We start from the raw sequence: 21603 nt of genomic DNA on the forward strand, positions 1-21603 counted from the left end.
AATGAAGGAATGGATGAGACTAACTTTAACCTCTTTTTGACAACAGATGAAACTTGGGATTAGGTGAAAAGCTTATAGGAAGAGGTGTTCGAGGAAGAACAGCAAGGTTGGTTTGGAGCAGGTTGTGTCAAAAGAGATGATGACATTTGGGTTTCACTGGATGGAAGGTCAGTGTTGCCAAATAGTCTGGTACCATCTATGGCTCAACATTTCCATGGCCCTGCTCACATTGGTAGGGATGCTGTGGTGAGGTTGTTCAGGCAAACTTGGTTCAATCCTAAATTCAGAGTAATGGCTGAAGCGCTGTGTCACAGATGTGTTGTGTGTCAACAGAACAACGTTGGGAAGAGAGCTGCAGTTATGTTGAGTCACATAGGGAAGTCTGAAGGACCTTTCAATAGAATTCAGATGGATTTCATTGAGATGCCTCTGTGCAGTGGATTGAGGTATGTTTTGGTCATTGTGTGTGCCTTTTCCCTGTGGTTGAAGCATGCCCAACTAGGCAAAGTTATAGTCTCACTGTGGCAAAACTGTTATTGAGAGAACTTATCCTGGGGTTTGGCTTCCCAACCTCTTTGGAATCAGATTGAGGAACTCATTTCAATAATGAGGTCCTAAAATTGTTATGCGCAGCATTACAGATGGATTAGAGACTACATTGCAGTTACAGACCCGAGGCTTCGGGTCTTGTTGAACAAGTGAATGGCATGCTGAAATCAAGGTTGGCAAAGGTGTGTGCTTCAACATTTCTGAAGTGGCCTGATGCTTTGCCTCTTGTGTTGATGACTCTTCGGAGTGTACCTGATCGAAAGTCTTGATTGTCCCCCCATGATATCCTGATGGGGAGGGTGATGAGACTGCCAGTGATTCCTGGGAATGCACTTGTGAATGTAACTAATGACATGGTCTAGACTATTGCAAGGGACTCACTGATGTGATGTGTCCTGTGTCACATCAGGTTGGAACAGTCAAAGCTTCTCCACAACAAGAACAGTGCCATAACCTCAGTCCCAGGGACTGGGTCTTGGTGAAGAAACATGTCAGGAAAATGTGTCTGGAACCTTGTTAGCCTTATCAGGTGATCCTGGTGACAACAACTGCTTTCAAGTGTGGCAGTCTTCCTAACTGGATCCATGCTTCTTACATTCACGGAAGAGCGAGTTGTGTGTGAAGGACAAACAGAAGAAGACACCTAAACTGTCGAGGACCAACCTGAGCCTTAAACAGCACTGGACCAAGCAGATGAAGGTGTAGAGCAAATCATGTCTGACTCTGAAGCAGAACAGATAGAAGTTTATCTTAAGGTGCAGGAGTAAGACTCAGAATCAGACACTGGTGTAGGAACAAGTGCTAATGGAAGACGAGTGGAAGCTGGAGACCCATGGCCCAGATGACAAGAGTGTGAAGGAGTGAAACTGTCAAATGAGTGTGGGCCATCAATGATTGCTGAGGAAACAGATAATTCTGATCTGAGTTAAATTGAAGACGAAGGTGTAAAATAGAGAAAGTCAAAAAGAACATGAAGAGAAGGTACTCTTCACCTGAATAGACCTACTTTGCAAATGACAGAGACCAATAATTTTGGGAATGATGGCATTAGCATATTGGTTTAGCTGAGCCTCCGTGAACTGGAACTTGTGATTGAGCACTATTTGAAACTTTCATTGTCATCTCTTACTGTAGTCTGTGCACATATAAAATGCATTTATATCGATTGGGATCTAGAACTTGGTAAAAACATCTAGGCCCCAGTAGAAGAAAGAGGGTTGTCATTTAGAAGAACATGGAGTAGGGTTAGGAAGCCTCACAAAGGTTATATGTAATGAACGTTTGAGCTTTATTTTCCAGATCATATTGATATAATCAACAAACAGACATTTATTGCTGCCATACTTTGCTTGATAATAGATCTGATTCTAAAGACGTAATAGATGTAGATGTATAATAGGTGCTTTACTACTTGTTCTGCTTACCATATTAATAACATTACTAGTAGGAGTATTTTCTCCCACTAATCCTGTAGAGGGAGGGACGCCTTCCAATATTCCTTCCCAAACTATTAGTTCTAGTAAAGGTAATAGGTTAAATGAGAAAGTATTACACGTAGACCAATCTAGAGGAGATTATTCTGCAAATGTATATTTTTGTTTGCTATATGAATATGTAGAGACCATGAAGGCAAGGGATTGCTATGTATTTACTCAGTTGCCTGCTTCCGTTTCAGAGGGTATTACTTATCACCACATCCCTGGGACTTATGGAATTTAATGTAGTATGTTGTTGAGTTTATTTTATGAGATAAGGCAATATCAATATTATTCCTCAAACTATGACATGGTTCTTTCAGAAATTCCTATAATTGAACATTTGAATAGACACCCAGCTCCTTTAGAAATAAAAATCATTGTGAGATTTTTCAAATCTGTTTCTACCATAGATACTGTATATGCACAAAGACACAACTTAACTTGTCTTTTAACATTTTGAATTTAGTTGAAGACAGGAGGAGAGGGTTGGAAGCCGTATCACAGACAGATGAGTTTTTCCAAAGTCAGAATAAATGAACAAAGAAAGAAATAGAACACCAGTTAACTGGAAACTTAGCTGCTTTAGTTTTAGATTGGGAACATAAAGGGAGATTGTGCATCTGGATGGAAAGGTCCACCAATGACAATGTGTTTGTGGGAAAGAGTGAGTGTGAGCACACATTCAAAGTTCGTGGAAATTTAAAATCATATTTGGATGGGCAAGATGCAGTGATCCCTGGTGTTAATTTTGGTTTTTGTAAGAGAGCATATTTTAGACTACCAAAAGGATAGTATGGTACCTGTTATTTGGGAATTGTTTTCCCTAAAATCTATCATGTGGAAGACTTTAATAATCCTGTATGGACAAAAGGGTTTAGACCTAAGTGAGGTGGGAGTGCAAGGGAGGTAGTAGGAGACATTTTTGGTGCTATGATTCCATCTGTGGGAGTGATTTTGAATGACCAAAAAAATCAGACGGCTGTCTACTATAGTGGATAAACTAGCCGCTACTACTGCTGGAGCATTATTGGTTGTCAATACTGAAATGATAGCGATCCGATTAATGATTTTGCTAAATGTATTTGCACTAGACATGTTGCTCACAAAAGAGGGCAGAGTCTGTCAGATGCTTAAAGTTCAACAATGTAGCACTTTTATCCCAGATAAAAGTGAAGATCTGCAAAAGTATATGCAGAATATTCCCAAGTTAACCAAATATTTAAAGGAATTGGATAAAGCAGGAATTTGTGTTGAAACCATTGGTGATTCTTTTGATTGTAGCTATAGTATTGTTTGTGGGTTATGGAATGTTTCAGAGAATGAATTTTCAACAAGGCAGGAAAAAAAGAGAGCCAAAGTTGAACTAGAAGATAATCAGTGTAGATATTATGATGATATGAAGTGTCTGGAAGAATCTAAGTGGAAGTTGTTAGAAACAACTAGATTTTAGAGAGTCAAATTCACAAATGGAGGGGGCTTTGTGATGACTCTAAAAGTCATTAGAGGGAGGGTTGAAAGAGCGTAGCTTGGCTGTGCCACTACATCTCTGGGAAAATAACGTGAAAGGGTGATCATTTTGTGGTTGTCACAAGTTGGTGGTCACATTTTGTACAACATTTAATATGATTCATTTAATTCCTGCACTGCAAAGCATATCAGTGGAGTACATGTTTGTATATGTCATATAATCAACGTTTTATGAATATCTATTCAAGACTAACATTTTAAAAATATTATTTTGCATAATCATTTCGTAAGTTCTTATATGTAGTGTTTAGAATTTATTTAATTTGAAGGTATATTTGTGTTTTATTGACTTGGCTGGAGTGAAGGCCGCACATGTCATTTCCTTTTTTTCCAGTTAAAAGTCACTGTGGAGTTGTTTTCATAAATGTTTCTTTTGAGATGCAGGTGTTAGAAGTGAAGATGAAGTCAACAAGAAGCTTATGGTACTTGAAAGATAAGAAAGCCTGAGACAACTATGCAAGGATGAAGAGAGGAGTGTGCTGGAAGTTTGGTAGTCATAACTCTTATGAATTTGCTGAGACCGAAGAATATCAAGATGGGATGAATAAGGGGTTGGAAATTGTAACTTCCAATTTATTTTAATTAGGGTTTCATCAAGAAGCTTCAACTGTGATGTTATCGTCCTAGGGAATTGTGATTTAAGAAGGGTTTAATTAGTGAAAGATTCAGACCCTTTCCTATCCTTAGAACTGAATGGACCCTTCTGAGGCACAGACCTCATACTTTTATGTGGCTTCATGCTACCGCACCACTCTTAAATGGATATTGTACAGAATTTCTGTTTGCAGACCTTTCACAAATACTCTTTAAGTATTAGTATAAATAGAGTGTAGTCTAAATGGTTAGGCAGGAGAATTTGGTTCTAGTGACCAAGAATCATATGCTTTTCCTGATCGTTTGCATTGCTGCAATAGAAGTTTCAGTCTTTTATATGCTAACCAGGTTTAACATTGTGCAACGCTTTAAGTCTCCTTTGGTGATTTTATCTATTTTCACTATGGTTCAGAGACTCTTTTATGGAATGTTGACTTTGAGTCTGTAATAAAACCCTTTTAACCCTATGAATTGACTCTGAATGTTATTATGTGACATTTAGGTTGTACAGAAACCGTTAAGGGATTTGATATCTGTTACTCTTCACCCCTTGGAACTGAGAAACAAGGATTAATTGGACCCCAGAATTAGTGACCCCATGCTCTAGCAGTTTCTTCCTGTGGGCTTCTCATTCTACAGGTCACGGTGTGTACTATGTATCTGATGAAAGAGGGTTTTTAGCAGGAACAAAGTACAGTTGCAGAATATGAGAATGAGGTGACCAAATATGGCCTACGTGCACAGAAACATAATACAGCGGATCCCAAATATGACATTGCCTATCCACCAAGAAATTTCCAGTATAAAAAGGTGTTCTTGACAAATAAATCAGTGTCATCTCTTTGTGTTAAGAAGCCTTTCCAAACAGACAAAATGCCTTTGCGGTACAGACTAAATTATTATTAAAGAAATTTCAACTCTAGAAGAAGGCGTATTTTTTTTAAATGACACATCATGGTTGGACAAGTCAATATCACTGCCAGTGTTGTTCCACCAGTATGTTATTGTGGCCCTGTAAAACAGCAGCAGTGCACCACGCTCCCCTCAGCCAAGGCAGCTGCTGTGTGGGTGAAGCGAGCAGAGGAATCGAGGGCTGGCTCTCCCACTGCTGCAAAATGGTGGGAACTCTTGAGGTGATGCTCTGGTCAGGTGAAGCAGCAGAGACACATCTGGAAGAAGCCCCAGACAGGGTACTCGCTGTGTCAGTTCCACATTCTCGGAGTTCAAGGAGGCCATAGTAAGCACCAGTTGTACCCATGTGGTCCAGAGATGGCTGCTCTTTATCAGTTACTATAGGGGACTGTTATGCCAACTCCATTTTGTTTCGTGTTTGCATGAAAAGTAAAGAGTGCATGTTGGAGCAGCAGAAGAAAAGTCAGTAAATTGAGCACAAGACGAGCAGCAAGGGAAGGGAAGGGTGCTTCTCTCTTCACCCACTGCCTCTTGAGGTACATTGTGAAGACGGGTCTGTGGGGGGGAGTAAGGCAAAGGAAGGGTGATTATTGTGTGAAAGAAAACAGACCTGCAGGAAAACTGATGGAAATCTAGCACATAATTATGGCAAAATTATCTCGCAAGCATCAAAAATATTACACATGCAATTTGCCATTTCAGTGGACAAGCGCTTTTCCATGTGATTAGCTGGAGTGGAGAATGTAATGATAAATTCCATACATTTTTGTGCTACCTTTCTACAATTTTTCCCAATACAATGAGTGTGAGTAAGGTCGCCAAGTTCAGCAACTTAGGCAGATCACACATCGGCCAGATGGCTGCTTTCAACAACTTGATCCACAGTGCATAGAGAATATCCTAGCATGTCCAACAAATAGCTTCCCTTCTTCATTTCTAGGACATGATCCATTATTGAAATACCCTTTTTCTCAGTTAGGTATTGGTGCAGCTTTAAGATTGATTCATGGCTTTGTGACATGTGCAGTTACCACAAAATATTCATGGTGTTCTTCCTCCTCACTGGTCAACATTAGAGGTGCATTTGAGAGTGAGGCAGAGGACTAGGATGATAAGGAAGGCAGATAAATATTGAATTTTGTATTGGGACAAGGAAAGGTTTTGGGTCTTGGTAGTGAGGAGGAAAGCAATAAGTGGGTAAAGATCAACCACAATCAAGATAAAACTCAATACAGTATTTTCAAGGGCTTCAAGAAGGTAGGTAGCAGTATCTACAAATCTGAGACATGGAGGGAACCCTGCTGCTACAGAGTCCAAAGCAAAGGAGTACTATGCTATGAACCTTTTCTGATGCCCGTGATCCTGTACCAGCACATTCATGGGAATTAAACGTAAACTGTTTTGCATAATCAGAGCACCCTAATGCTGAAGCAGAGGCCAGGGCTTACTTTATTTGGGAAAATACATTTTCAGATTCTTTAAGCCACTGCAAATATTCAGAGATGTCCTTTTTAATATAAGTTTGCATGGAATTTATCAGACTGGCATACCTAATGATCTACTCCCTCATATATGGGAGTTGGTTACCAGATGAGATAACTTATGAAAGGCTTCGGTCCCTTTTGTTGATAAGTGGCAATTTCCAGGAGTGATCTCATGACCAAGAAAATGGACATAGGAAAGGCAAAATTACAGTTTCTCTTTTGAGGCCTCACACACTTTTTATTAGCAAATTCAGTGAATTTGTAGATGGAGTTGGTCATGCAGTAGCCTAAAGTAATAGAGGCAAAACAAGATCACTGACTGCAACTAAAGTCATCTTTGGAAAAGCCCAAGATGTCTAAATGCTTAAGGCTTTGGAAAGATTGAAGGAGACTCTCAGAATCCTTCAGAAAGTCTCAGCCATGCAAATTGAGATCCATTGAATGAGAACACAAAGAGAAACTGACTCTCTTTATGAATGGCTACGGAGAAGAAGACAGAACACAAATATACCACGATCAAACATTGGGCATTTGCAAAAACACAAAAAGGAATGGTAGCAGCGTTGGATATATAGGGGAGCTAATTATAACCACATTGTTATGCACAAATATATACATATTGTTCTTTACAGCCTTTTTGATAAGATGTATAGGAGTAATTCACCTGCTAGAAATCAGAAAACACCTTGTTTGATAAGGTCTGTGATGACTGGTCAAATCCCTGCTTTGGCATTAGGCTTCAGAGGATACTGTGGAATCCACTGGAGATTTTTCTAAGGGTTGTTCTTTATCCTTACCAATTTTGTGGACAAAATGCACCCTATGTCATTAGCCCCCAGTGAACCATAACATGGAAGGCACTTGAGGAAGCATTTTAGACAAATCTTAAGACGTTTAAGGTTATCAGCAATAGTTGGGCATTTTGTCTCTCATAAGAGGAAAAAGACCACATTTTCTTTGATTTGCAGCACATTGGGGTAGAGTCTGCTAGGGATACAGAAAAGAGTACAATTCAACATGGACAGAATATCACATCCTAATAGATTAGCTGGTGAGGTAGGACTTATAAGGAAAGTCAAGCGTTATTGGGTCAAGCATTATGTAAACTGGGTTAGAAATGTGGAGTGGACACATTGATTTGAAATATGCACAAGCCCACGAGAGGTAGTAAGGGGAATTCAGAGGTTATCGAGGGAAAGTGGCTTGCACCAGTATTGAAGAGGCAAGTGTCAAGTTTACTGTTTATCATACAATCATCCTTTCTGATTATCGAGAGTCAGGGTATTCAGGATACAGTCGGCACCTCTCAGGCTGTCCTAGTACTCAGGATATGGAAATATTGTCACTTGATTAAAATCAGGTGGGTTGGGAGCCGTATTTGGAACAACATTAGGGCAGTCTTTTGCAGTGCCCCAATGGCCAGGAGACAAAACATGCTCATCCTCCTCATGAGTCGTCTTCTCTGCTCTCCCATTTCTTTTCCCCACTTGCCTAGCCCATCTTTGTTTCCCTCTGGTGGGGGTTCCATATTTCCTTCAATAATATTCTGTTACATATTCTGTAATTTCAAAGACATCAGTACAGATTCAATGGATTCTCTTTTGCTGCTGGGAGGCAACACAATGGTTTGTGACTGCTACCAGTTCGGACAGTTTTTTCTGTTTGCCATCCATCGCAAAGAGTCTTTAACTGATTTCTCACATTATGTAACAATCCCAGCAGAAAAGCAGCACCCACAGCTTCCTGAGTCATCTCCATCACAGATAAGTAATGCCTGAGTACCTTTCAAAGACATATTCAAGCCTTTCTAGATAATCTACTAGTGACTCACCTTTATTTTGCTTACAGTTCTAAATCATAGTCCAATCTGTTTTCACTGGACACACATCCACAAGCACATTTAACAAGGCATCTGCTTTAGGGTGCCATTGCTACCAGTATCCTGTTTTCACTGGAGCACCAGCAGATGGAACAATTGATATAAGTCAGCCCTTTTCGGTCTGTATCCTTCAAACTCAGTGCAATTCTTCATGGAACTGGGTAGGGTTTTCTCTGATGTTGGGGATTTATTTTGTAATGCTCGTTAATTGGAAGTTGTCGAGGGTACATAAATAGTGACTCTTCCCTCAGGGGTGGCGTAATTTCTTAATGGATGGATGGGTGTTGGGAACTGATAAAGTGAAGTCTTCTCTGACTTCTCTGCTAGAGTGAGGGGATGCCTCTGCCCTCTTTCTGGATGCTGTTCTTAGTCAGCCAATCTGTGTTTCTTCTTGCACTGCCTTGGGTTATAGTGAGGCTGCGTTCATGGGGAACCCTACACCAAGATAGGACTAAACATACTTTCAGTCTAGGCCATTCCACAGTATTGGAGTCTGCAACTCCTGTGCTCCCTTCAAGAGCTTTGCTGTTGGTTTCTTGCATTGCAGGACTCACTTTTATGTCCCCTTCTCGTGTTTCATCCACATGTGGTCCCAGTGGTGCTCGCTTGTACCTGGGTGCATATATAGATGTACCCTCATCATCATCAGCTTACATGGGGATAACATCCAGTAAATCCTTCTCTTTGGTCCTACCCACTGTGTAAGAAATGTGCATGGGATTTTACTATTCTATGTACTGGTGGTACATAGCAAATGTATTTGTCCTTTAAGGGTCTGTGCTTTGAGTCCTGGCACTCTTGCCCCTCTTTCCCACATTATTTTCAAGAGCCCATCCAATCAGTCCCATGGATTACTCACACACACCTCTTAACTATAGAACTCTACTTTCTCAACCAGTCTGTTATCCCATTGACACGTTTCCGCACTGTCAACACATCACAAATATCATGAGATAATACATGCAATGCAACAAATTGTAAGCATGGTTAGACTTTAGCGTAATTTACTTCAATGTGCTCCACGCCAGCCCCCTAAACAAATTTCTCCTTTACCCCTGGCACATTGTGTGGAGTCCGGATCTGAGTTTGGCCTCTTCAATCTCTGAGTGATGACATTTCCTGGCATATAATATACTAGGTTCTGTGAAGGAAAGCAGGCACTCTGGAAAATTCATAGCAGATTAGCACATATATACTGCAAAATTATCTGGCAAGTATAAAAAATATTCTAAGTGCAATTTGCCTTTTCATCAGTCCAGTGCCCCACTATCTTCACCATTTGAGCATGTAATGGTATATTCTATACACTTTGGAGCTACCTTTATATAATTGTTATCACTGAAGTAACCACAGGATAGGACATGTGATCAAAAATAAACTCCAGATAGACACTAATGAGCAGGTGCCAGGCTCCTCTTGTGGGAAGATTGTGAGGAGGTTTGCAATAAAGATACAACAAGCTCTGATAAATGGTTAACTTCACTGAATCTGCAGTTCTCTCGTTGTCATGCCAACTTCAGAACAAAGCTACGCTTACTTGAACAGAAAGGAGATGAGTGATGGTTGAAGGACCAAAAGGGAAGAGTGTGGCATTGGAGGGAGAAATGGAAGAATATGTAAGGGAAGCATAGTAAAAACATTACAGGCCAGTAAAAAGGAGGCTGCCACAAAATGGGCATGAGCTCAAAGGAAGTGGGTGCAAAGGATTGCCCAGGGATGAATTTGGTTAAAAAGGATGAGCTTGATTTTTTTAGGGCATGAAAGAGAATAAAAATGATGAGAAAAGGGAAGAAAATAGGGTGGAAGTCTGCATGCTGCAGGAGTGTAGATTTCAGGAATAGTGGTATAAAGGAAGAGGAAAGTTAATGGAGCAGAATTATAAAAGAGGGCGTGGCAGAGAAAACGTCAGGAAGGGTGGGGTGGCTCGGGAAGGATGACATGGGGTCTGTTGGAGTGGCAGCAACAGGACGAATCAGGCGGAAGAGGGGGTTAAAATAGTACAGCACCTTTGAAGATATTGTTGGAGCTCCCCATTAACAAAAAGAAAAACGGTGGACAAGAGGGCGGGTAGGGAGACAGACCAAAGTGGAGACAATGAGGACACTAAGAAGTACTGCCAAGAACAGGGGCAACTAGGAAAGGAGGAATGTTGGGATTATCACTTAATTTTTAGGGAGCAATGATGTCCACCATGGTTGGGCCTCAGGAGAAAATCGACCCTGCATCAATGAGAAGAAGCTGCCTAGTAAGACTGTCATTCAGATTTCCTAATTGGAACTCAGGGTTTCCTATTCTGAGCTTCATTCTTTTTCAGGTGAAGCCTGACCAGCCATCCAGGATGCACAAGTATGGAGTGGATAATAAGGAACTAAATGTGCATGACAGAATCATTGGTGTATGGTGTATAATTGATGAAAAGTTCAGGTAATATGAGGAGAAAAAACTATTAACCTGAAAGGAAGAGGGACAGTGAGCTTTGGATGGCGCTCCTGGACAACACTTGTAATGATCAGTTGACATTTTAGCAGGAGCATCTCAACAGGGGTGCTTCAAGGACACAAAGGTAAGGCCATACGTAGGAGAAAAGGAGCATGCTGGCAGTTTAAGTCTGTCAGCTCTTTCTGGAGTGCAGTTGCAAGCTTAAGCATGTGTGCACAAAGTCTGATGGAATACACCCCTGCAGCAAATGTTTGAAGGGTTGAATAAATGACATGCACAGTGGTAGTGACAGCCAAAGGGAAGCAGGAGAGAAAGAGGTGGAAATTGTACACGTGCCTCAGATCTTAACAAGTGAAGGGGTGAAAGTGCAGGAGGCATGCCAGTGTTTGCTCCTGACTCCACTGTGGATGATGAGTTTGAGAAGGCATTGGCAAGAGAAAGGGGAGAAAATGTTTGTTAGCTTTGTAGAAGGCTTTGAAGCACCTTACATGGGACCACTCTATCATGATAGCCAAACTCAAGTCAGCCAAGTAAAGGCTAGGTTTAATAAAACAAAAACACGACAATGCACTTGTAATGAGGAAGGAGGACTAGCTCATTTTGATAGGTGGCATTTCAGGAATTAGGGTGTCAAGTTTGTATTTGGTGCCCACATAAGAAGAGGCAGCAGATGCAAAAACAACAGGGTGATGGATGGAATGCTTGAATTAATCTCAGCCAAATGCAATCTCTCAAGGCCGCATCACAATCCATTGCTTTTTTGCCCCCCATGCCAGCCCAGCTTGGACTCAGCCATATGCAAATCAGTCTTGACTCTGCTCCCCATGTGAACAATCCAGCTCAAACTGCCAGGCTAGGTCCTCCCTGGACCAGACACAAGCATCCTAGGAACAGTTTTAGGGTGTCACCCCTCATCAGCCAGGCTAGTCTGAATCCAGTGGCATAGTCAGCCCAGGACCCTCACCTGGGAATAACCAAGGCACTAAGGGCAGCAAGTGCAAAAACAACAAGGTAATGGAAAAAACACTTGAATTAATCTTAGCCACTGCAAACACTCAGGGTCACATCCCAATCCATTGTTTTTTTGCCAACTGTGCCACCACAACTTGGACCCAGCCATATGCAAATCAGTCTTGATCCTGCTCCCCTGGGGAACAGTTCAGCCCAAAATGCTGGGCCAGGTCCTCTCTGGACCGGAAGCAAATAGCCTAGGACTGGTTTCAGAGTATCACCTTTCACCAGCCAGGCTAGCTTGAATCCAGTGGCACTGTGAGCCCAGAACCCAAGTCTGGGCATAACCGCCGCACTAAGGGTGTTAAATGCAAAAACAGCAAGGTGATAGATGGAATGCTTGGATTAATCTCAGCCACTGGCAATCACTCAGGCCACATCCCAATCCATCCCAGGATGCTTCTTTCCCGTCCAGCCTGACTGGACTTGCGTCAACAACCTCTGTTTGCAGCTTTGGATCAAAGTAGACAATGTTAGTGGCATTTTCAATTGCAAGCTTGATTTCCTTAAAGCTTTGTGCATTTTCATATGACCAGTAAAGTGGAACATTCTTTTTTGTTAATTCTCTTAAAGGAGCACTTACGGTGGCAAAGTCACATATTGATCAAGAACAGTAACTGGGCATGCCAAGGAAAAAATGTAACATGGTAACATTGCGGGGGATTAATAGCTGATAAGGCTTGTACTTTAGTTGAATCTGGCATCATACCCCTATTGGAAATGATGTAGCCAAAGAACTTGAGTTTTGTTTTGTGGAACTCACACTTCTCTGCATTCAAGGTAAACGCTGCATCAGCAAGTAGAGAACAAACTAGTGTAAGAGCTTTAAAATGTTCCTTTCGTATGGCCCAAAAACAAAATGTAATCACTGTAATCAAAGCATTCGTGGCAGGTTGTATTATATGTCAAATTACATCTTGAAACAGTTCTGCAGCTGATGACACACAGGAAATTAATCTTTTATATATGAACACACTAGCATGAGTAAAAATTGTAATAATGTACTTGCAAAGTTTCAACTGATAATATCCTTTGTTCAGATAAAGGCAAGAGAAGACTTTGGCTCTTTTTCACTATGTGACCATGTCGGCAATGTGCAAACTGGGATGTTTTTCTCTTTCAATTGTCTTGTTAGCTTGACCCATGCAAATGCATACAGCATACAGCTTCTTCATTGCCGTTTTTAGGTACTACTACTATGGGTGAAACCCACGGATTTGGAACAGTAGATCACTCAATGATCTCATACTTTAGTAAGGTCTCAAGTTCTTTCTCAACAACTTCTTGTAAATGAAATAAAATTCATCTATGTCTTTGAGCAACAGGATGAACGTCCTCATTGATATGAAGTTGCATTTTCATTGTTTTCTATTTCCCCAATACCCAAAACAACAAAGGGAACTGACTTATTATTTTATGATGAGGATTCATGTTGTAGTTCATCAATATCAGTCCAATTTCAAAATCAGTATTGGAACTGAGTCAAGAAGCACTTGACGCAGTATCTTGAAGTACACAAAAGGGTGCTTGTACCTTTGTCTTGTTATGCATCAGGGTTGTTATGAATGAACCTTGACTCTTTAATAGCGTCAGTGCAGTCCATGTTTATACTTTAGTTTTTGACAGTGTGAGACAGGACACTGAAGACAGTTCATTGTATACCTCCTCAGGCATAATGTTTATCAACAAATCACTATCAATAAAAAAAGTTACAGTCGTTTATCATCAGTGTGATTTTTGCACAATTTTCGACTAATGTTTGTGATTTTTCTCATCCACTTTTCTGCAATTCGTATTTTTCGTCACATGCAGCCAGTCTGACATTTTCTGATGTTAACATAGTCATTGCGCATCCATCTTCTTCAGTGTCACTTGACACTGAAACTAAAGAACTCTTAGACGAAGATTTAGATGACAGTCGACTTAAACTTGCTTATTTGGCATGAATATGTATGAATGAGGTCTAGCTTCCCCTCTTTTTTGTATTGTTGATGTCATATCGGAGTTGATCTATTGCCAAATGTTTTTCCTTTTGTGTAACTGATTGTTGGATTTAGTTTGACAAATACAAACAGAATTAAAAGGGGGAAAAAATTATTAAAAGACAATCGATTTTGTTTAGTGTCAATTTGCCTAAGCTGATGTTGCCTCTTGGCCTTGTGGGTGCGCGTAGAACATCACTTCTGGAATGTTCGGGCATCCATTTTGTTTTCTCAGCAGTTAGTTTTTTCTACACCTTGCAAACTGTTACAAAATGATTCTCTTTTCTGCAGCTTTTGCATACTTGTCCAATGGCAGGACATTTACCTTCATGTGGAAATGAAAATCTACATCTACAGCACAGTTTATTTTTCTTTGGAGACATCCCTTTGTGTCCTTCAGCCTTGTGTTTTTGCTTACTTTTCATGTTCATTACTAACTCACTTTGAAACGTTCGGCCTCTGTGTCAGCAGCATGTCATTCTGCAAGTTCCTCAGCTCTACAGCCATGATTACTCACTCCAGCCTAAGTGGTTTCTCTAGGCATTCGTCTTCTCAAGAAATCTGACATACAACCATCTATGACTGTAAGACTTACAGCTTCTTCGTCATTGAATTAGTTGAACTTAGAATGTTTGATGAGCATATCAAGTCGCTCAACAAATTCCTCAATTGCTTCTCCAGCTCTTTGTCTTTCTTGACTGAAAATATATCTTTCATAATCAACATTTGGCATTGGATTGAATTTAACATTCAATGCTTCTTTGAACTGATGGTAGGAAACTTCGTCAGCATCTGGTATTTTCTTTATTACTTCTTTACCTGCAAGATTCCATGAGGTACTGTTTTCTTCTTCAACAGTCAGTAGTGGGTTTGTTTCTTGCACAGATTCTTCACCCTTCTTGCCTCTTTGCATTGTAAGTAATATACCTAGTTTTCCTTGGCTTTAAAGTTTCTTTGTATTGGGCTAGTACTGATTATAGCACATATTTGCTTTCACTTATCACTGCCTCTGGTGCTTCTCTGTACTTGGTGATCGTTGCCTTCAGTGTTATCGTTCTGTATATCTTATAGCACCATGTTGCGTTGTGGCGCGGTACCTATTTTACAGTTTTAACAGAGGTTCTTGGCCAATATACAGAAATGTCTCTGTAAGGCCTTCATCTTCAACAATGGCTGGAGTGGTGTTTTGGCTCAAAATATGCCAAACGTCAATCTTCACTTTGACTGAGGGGAGTGTGGCATGCATGAGAGGTTGCTGGACCACAAAAAACTCTCTGGAAGAGCACTGTGGTGTTTTGCGTTACATATCCTCCATCTCGTCACCAGTTGTAGCGTTCTCCTCAGCATAGGTACTCTTAAATTAACACACCACATGCAAAGCTAGGTCTTACACATCTTTATTCTTCAGCGTGCAAGCACAAACTCAACATTCTAAAACTGAAATCCAGTCACCACACACAAACACTCATGTCACAGTTCTACGGAGTCCTTCAGTAATCAAAAGGGTCCTGTCATTACTAATAACATGGTACATGATATTTATTGGTAGGGAATTTCTTCACATTGTTCGGGATGTTGTGAAGGGCCTGCTGGTTCATGAGGACGGAATGCCTCTGGCGATTTATCAGTTCAGTGGTGTCATGAACACCATGCTTGTGTAATGGTATGGAGGCACAGGTGGTAAAGAACCATCCCTTTAGGATCAGTGCAGCATCAGAGACAGCAGTGAAAGGCATGACACAGCTGGAACGATAGTGTTCTAACTCATACAAATGGTGCATCCATCCACTGCAACAGGTTTGGTGCCAGAGGTCCTCTGCCCTTGGTGTGCAGTGGTGGATGGCATGAAAGAATAAGAGCAGGGTAAGAAAGGTTCCTTATAGGTTCCAGGTTCAGCTCTCCCCATGCTGCTGCATCACTCATGCTCCTGTCTTCTCCTTGCTATTTTACCCCTTTTTTGAGTGCCTTCTCCTCACTTTTCCCTCATTCTCACTGCTTTCTCCATGATTTTGTGCCTGTTTTTGTTTGCCTTCCCCTTGCTATTCCCTCATTTTCATTGTTTTTTCCTTGCTGTTCCCCCGTTTTTTGTGTGTCCACCCCTTGCTTTTCCCTCATTCTTTCTGCTTTCTCCTTGATTTCCCCCCATTTTTGTGTGTTTGCCTTCTCCTTACTTTTCCCTCATTTTCCCTGTTTTCTGCTTGCTTTTTCCATTTTTTGTATGCCTTCTCCTTGCTTTTTCCTTGTTCTCACTGCTCTCTCGTTGCTTTCTTCCCCTTTTATTGAGTGCCTTCTACTTGCTTTTCCCTAGTTTTTACTGCTTTCTGCATGCTTTTTCCAGTTTTTTGTGTGCATTCTCATAGCTTTTCTCTCTTTTTCACTTCTTTCTCTGGGATCCGTAAGTGCCTGAATACCCTGTCAGGTGATTAGCCTGGCTTTACAAATCCTGATTGATCGACTCATTGAATTATACTGCTGAAGCAGATATTTTAATTAGAAATGTATTAATGAGTGTTTACGTACTTTGAATAATGACATGTAGAAAACGAATAACGTAGGAAAAAATATGTGTACATTTGAAATTGTGGCCTCGAAGAATGGCCACCAGTGTTCACGAAATGTACTAATTAATGATTAATACGTATGAAATATTGAAAATGTATTAGATTAATGTAGTAATATGTCATATTTAGGGTTATGAAGTATGTTTAGTTATTAATTGTAGGCCTTAATCTTAGCGAGTGTCTTGGCCTAGTTTGCCAGGCCTCATGCAGAAGATGTATTTCTTAGCATTTAATAGAAAATGCTGACAGAGTGAACTAACTGTGAAATGTTAATCTCTTGTTAAAAATGCTTAGCAGAGGCTTTTCATGAGAACCAACTAACAGGAGACAGTGGGCCTGATTACAACTTTGGAGGAGGTGTTAATCCGGCCCAAATGTGATGGATATACCACCAGCCGTATTACGAGTTCCATAGGATATAATGGACTCGTAATACGGCTGGCGGTATATCCATCACTTTTGGGACGGATTAACACCTTCCTCCAAAGTTGTAATCAGGCCTAGTGTCCTTAAAAGTGAAACAACTGTATGTATAACGTGCAACAGGTTTTTTTCCCAGGACGCGAACAATGAAGACACTGACTGGAGAGGAAGATGCAACAAATTCTATACCTGATGATGAGGGCATCGTAAAGCAGACCAATCAACGACGTGTGTAGTGTAAAATACTACAATTCATAGATTTGGTGTATGAATTGGACAGAGTAACAACGCATGATTATTTGACCAATTGGGAATTAGGGGATAGTTTGGGTGACTTTGATATAACAACGCGACAGAGGGAATTTAGACAGATTGCGAGACTAGAGATCTAGAGTGACAGTGGGAGAAGAAGAGATTCAAGATTTTGTCATTGGGCTCATACTCTCTGAGTGAGAGCCTGATGCTTTCCTGATTGATTGATGACCTGAAGATGAAGACTGATTCTGCTTGCTGACCCATACCGTGGATAGGTAGCTATGACAATGTGATTGAATTGCATTTTATGCCTTTTCTTTCTAGGTACCAACTATGCTGTGTTTTGATAGTTTCTTAGTTAGATGTTTTTCCAATATTTGTGTTCTAAATTGTTTTGCATGAAGCCCCACATGCTGATGCTAATTTGGGTTAGTTGATGTTGTACACATGACGACTGACATTTTACAGAGACAAATGGTCAACTAATAATTTTGCTGAACTCTATGGAAGATGCAGCACTATTGAAGTTGACTTTACTAATGATTTGTACTGATGCTTTAGAATGCATTGTGATTCAAGATTTGATTAGGTTATGTTTCTTGAGACTTTTTGGTTAACCAATATTATTAATTGCGTTTGATTTGATTTGGAGATTAATCTACTTGACATTAGTATTGTTAATATAAGGGAAATAAACTTACTAGACTTTTACCAAAGGGTGTGGTTATTCATGACTGAAAAGTCATGGTGTGTGACAATTACTGACTCCATTGATTATTGATTAATCGATTTGACTAATGATTATTGATTATTGCATATTGATTAGCGTTTCTGTTCTGGAGCTATGGTAAGAACATCCTGAACAATTCAAAAGGTTCATCGACCTATATGCATCCCCTTGTAAGTTTACTTATTAAGGTTCAACGCGCTAACAGTTATGGTAGCAGACTGATGGTTTGTCTCTTTGGGAGCTTGCCATAGGTGTCCGGAACGGAGTACCAGGTGTTAACAGTTGTGATAAGAGATTGGTGTCCCTAGTTATGGTAAAAGTTTGAGATTGAGTCGTTAAGAGTTCAGTATTATTGAGATTTTTTTTTTTTTTCAAAATGGCATTTGTAGAAAAAATGATGTTCCCTCAAACCCAGAAATTACTTTCCCAGATCCTGGATCCTGCTAGTAGTGTTGATTATGTTCTTGCCATTCTAGTGATAGAGTGAGAGAGATAGGTTGCGCTAGCACAGCTCATGCAAACCGCAGGTGAATTGTGAGGTTTGTGAGAATTTAGGGAGTTTGCATACTCCAAATGAAGTTTTAGTAGGAGTGTGCATACCCTGCAGTGTGAGAGTAGGGAAGTCGTCGCACTTCGCATGGCTATATGTTGTAATCTGTCTGGTTTAATAGGTTGATTGGGTGTGGTCAACAGGTCAGTGTGTGAGTAAAGTGGGGGAGCGGAAATTTAGACTGAGATTTGGCAAGTCCTATGTGCACCAGGACAGACCCATTGATCAGTTGAGAGTAAAATTTGCGGGTCGGATTTTGCTTGCGAACCTGGGAGACTGAGAAAGAGGAATAGCTGAATGAGCAAAAGGGCCATCAGTGAAAATCCCTAAGGTTTCTGAAGCGATTGTGTTACCTTCCTGTAGTAAACCAGCAGGTTTGTTTTTGGTTGTTGATTAGTGCTCGCAATATTTTGCATTAGTTCCGTGTGAATTGAAGTTTAGGAGGACGAGCCGCAAGACTTTGTCAGCCACAGTACGTGTGAGTGTGACGTCATTGGAGCTGCGCTGGGATAGGTCAATTAGTTAGAAGGATCGCACGTGGATTGGCAGCCGTCCATGAGAGACAACTGGCTGAGAACATAGGTGAAAGGAATCTTGGGAATAAAAGTCATTTCCTGATATTATTTTGAGGAAAGATAGAAAAGATGAAGTTTTTCAAGGCATTGAAAACTGCCCTTAACAGAAGATACTTACATTAGAGCGAGTGTAGGAGAGCCTACCCTGCCAGAAAATACACCAGCTTACATTGTAATGGAGGAGAGTGGTGTCGCGCGATGTCTTTTGTTAAAACAGTGGTGCAAGATGACAGAGAAAAATGGAAACTTAGCGTTTCCTGAGAATGGGACGTTCAATTTGAGAATTCTGGAGCAATTGTGGATGGCGCTATATGAATCAAAGCCCCTTCCGAGACCAGCATATTTTGAAGCATTAGCAGTTTGGGAGCTAATAGCTAGGCAGCAACAGCAAATGAAATATGAGAGGAGCTAAGAAAGGCAGAAAAGTAATTAGCGGAAGCAAGATGGGATTGGGAACAGAAGAAATGGAGATCAGTGACATTGCAGGATGTTAAGTTGTTTCCAGCAATTACGCAGGGAGATGAGACAGAAGGAAAGAAAGCAACTAGAAAGACTAATAAAAGCCTGTCCGAGAGTAAGGAAGCAAGAAAGCCTTCCACAGTAGAAGAGGAATCAGAAGCTGGGGATCTTGTTACACAGATACTGAGTGATTGACCACCACTGTATGCGGTGCATAAAGGTGTTCCGAGTATTAGTGCTGATCCAACAGCCCCTGCACAGGCAACGGGGACAGTGAGTCTGGTACAGATTGATACTAGCCAGACACAGGGTGTGATGCAAGGACCTAATATGCTGACTTCTCCGGTAGTTCAGGCACAGATGCATCCATCACCGATACAGAGAACTTATCCTGATGTGCCTATTCTAGAGACAACTTCGAACTTAGTGGTGCCTACGGAGAAAGTGGTTCCAAGACCACTGCTGGTTCAAACTGTGCCCACTCTGATTTTGTTTCCCCAAGTGCAGCCGCAGGGGATGCCGAGATTTACGCCAATGACAGGGACACAGTCAGACTTGACACCAGTCATGAATCAGAGTATGGGAGTTACTCTCCCACAGTACAGGTGCCAGAGCAGCCTCAGATGCAATATCACTGCCAATTGCTGTTGGTCCAGCTGTACCATTATTTGCACAAAATAAACCAATCATGGGTGAACAGGGAGAGATGTCTCAGAGTTTAATGAGACGGAGACCAAATGAGCAAGTTCAGGTAGTCTCTTCCATGGGTCAGACCTTTGATGGATTGAGGTTGTTGTTGGATCTTAGTCCACTTGTTTCACTTCCAGATACCGTGACTGGACCAAGTGCAGGTCAGAGCTTGAAATTATTGACTCTGCAGACACCGAATGCAGTGGTACAACAGGTGCCACCGGTGAACGCGAGTAACATTTCATTGCAAGAATTGACAGCTCAACAGTTCACTTAATGGTTGGACAAGCTGAATACCCCAAAGAATGCTTGCATGGGTGAGGAGCAGATCAATTGTGTCAGGTTGAGCATGGAAGCAGGTGAACTAGTTGAGGGAACAATACAGGTGAATAGATTAGAGTCCTACACAGAGGCAGAGTTGAGATACTTATGCCCGAGAATCACAAGAGAGGTAGGAAAGGTACACCAGAGATTAGCAGATTTAGCAGAAAAGGATGGCATAGAAATCGAGAAAACTAAGCATTTGAAGAGAAGTTACAGATTAGATTTTGAGGCAAAGGATTTTGAACACATTAGGTCAGTCGGAGTAAAGGTGCACCTTAAGGAATTATTGCAGAGCACTCAGGTTTGGGGAGCATTAGAGAAATGGAAAGGCAGATGGGTGAAGAAAAGAGAAAAAAGAAAAAGAGATTCTCTAGAAGTGACTGAAATTGTGCAACAGGACAAGGATCTGGTAAAGATTTTACCAATGAGAGAAATCCCAGGGGGAAATTTTGTTTGTGTCCCTTGGAGTAAGAGTGATATTCTGTCATTTACTGATGATTAACCAAAATTGAGGGAGAAACCAGTAGAGTGATATCAGCAGACAGACAGGTTTGTGAAACTCTCACATTGTTTGTGGGAAGACTTGAACACATTACTGGAGATAGTGGTTCCAGCTGACTTGTGGGTTGAGTGTAAGAGAGCTGTAGATTGGCCAATGAATGAACCCAAGAGAGATAAGAGTACAGGTGCCCCATCTGTGGAAAAATAGTTTCTCACCCTTCGTGCAACCACTGTTCATTTGACATCAGGACAACCATATTGAATATGGCATCCATTTTGTGAGTGTTCTAAACACCCCGTCGCAGAGAAAATAGGCAGAAAAAGATGCAGCTTGAAAGCAGCTACATCGTGTAATATGCCCAAAGCCGAATACCAGACTGGCCACATACCTGCGGTTAAGCCAATTTTGAGAAAAACTCATTTCCACGGAATAACCTGCAATTGGAAGAAGGTCATACCTGCCATTTACTACACACTATTATACGCTTCAGCTGTTTGCACATTTTTGTTTGTAAGCAATCTCCCACTCCTCTCCCCTGAGGCATACAAATGTTTTTATACCTAACTAGTGGAAAATGATTGAACCTCTGCCATTTGTTTGCATGTAGTAGAAAAATGTATAAAAGCTCTATGCTGCGCGAAGTAAGACAGACTACTCCCTAACCCGCTTGGTGAAGGAG

This window comes from Pleurodeles waltl, chromosome 2_1, assembly GCF_031143425.1.
Source record: "Pleurodeles waltl isolate 20211129_DDA chromosome 2_1, aPleWal1.hap1.20221129, whole genome shotgun sequence".
Lineage (NCBI taxonomy): Eukaryota > Metazoa > Chordata > Amphibia > Caudata > Salamandridae > Pleurodeles > Pleurodeles waltl.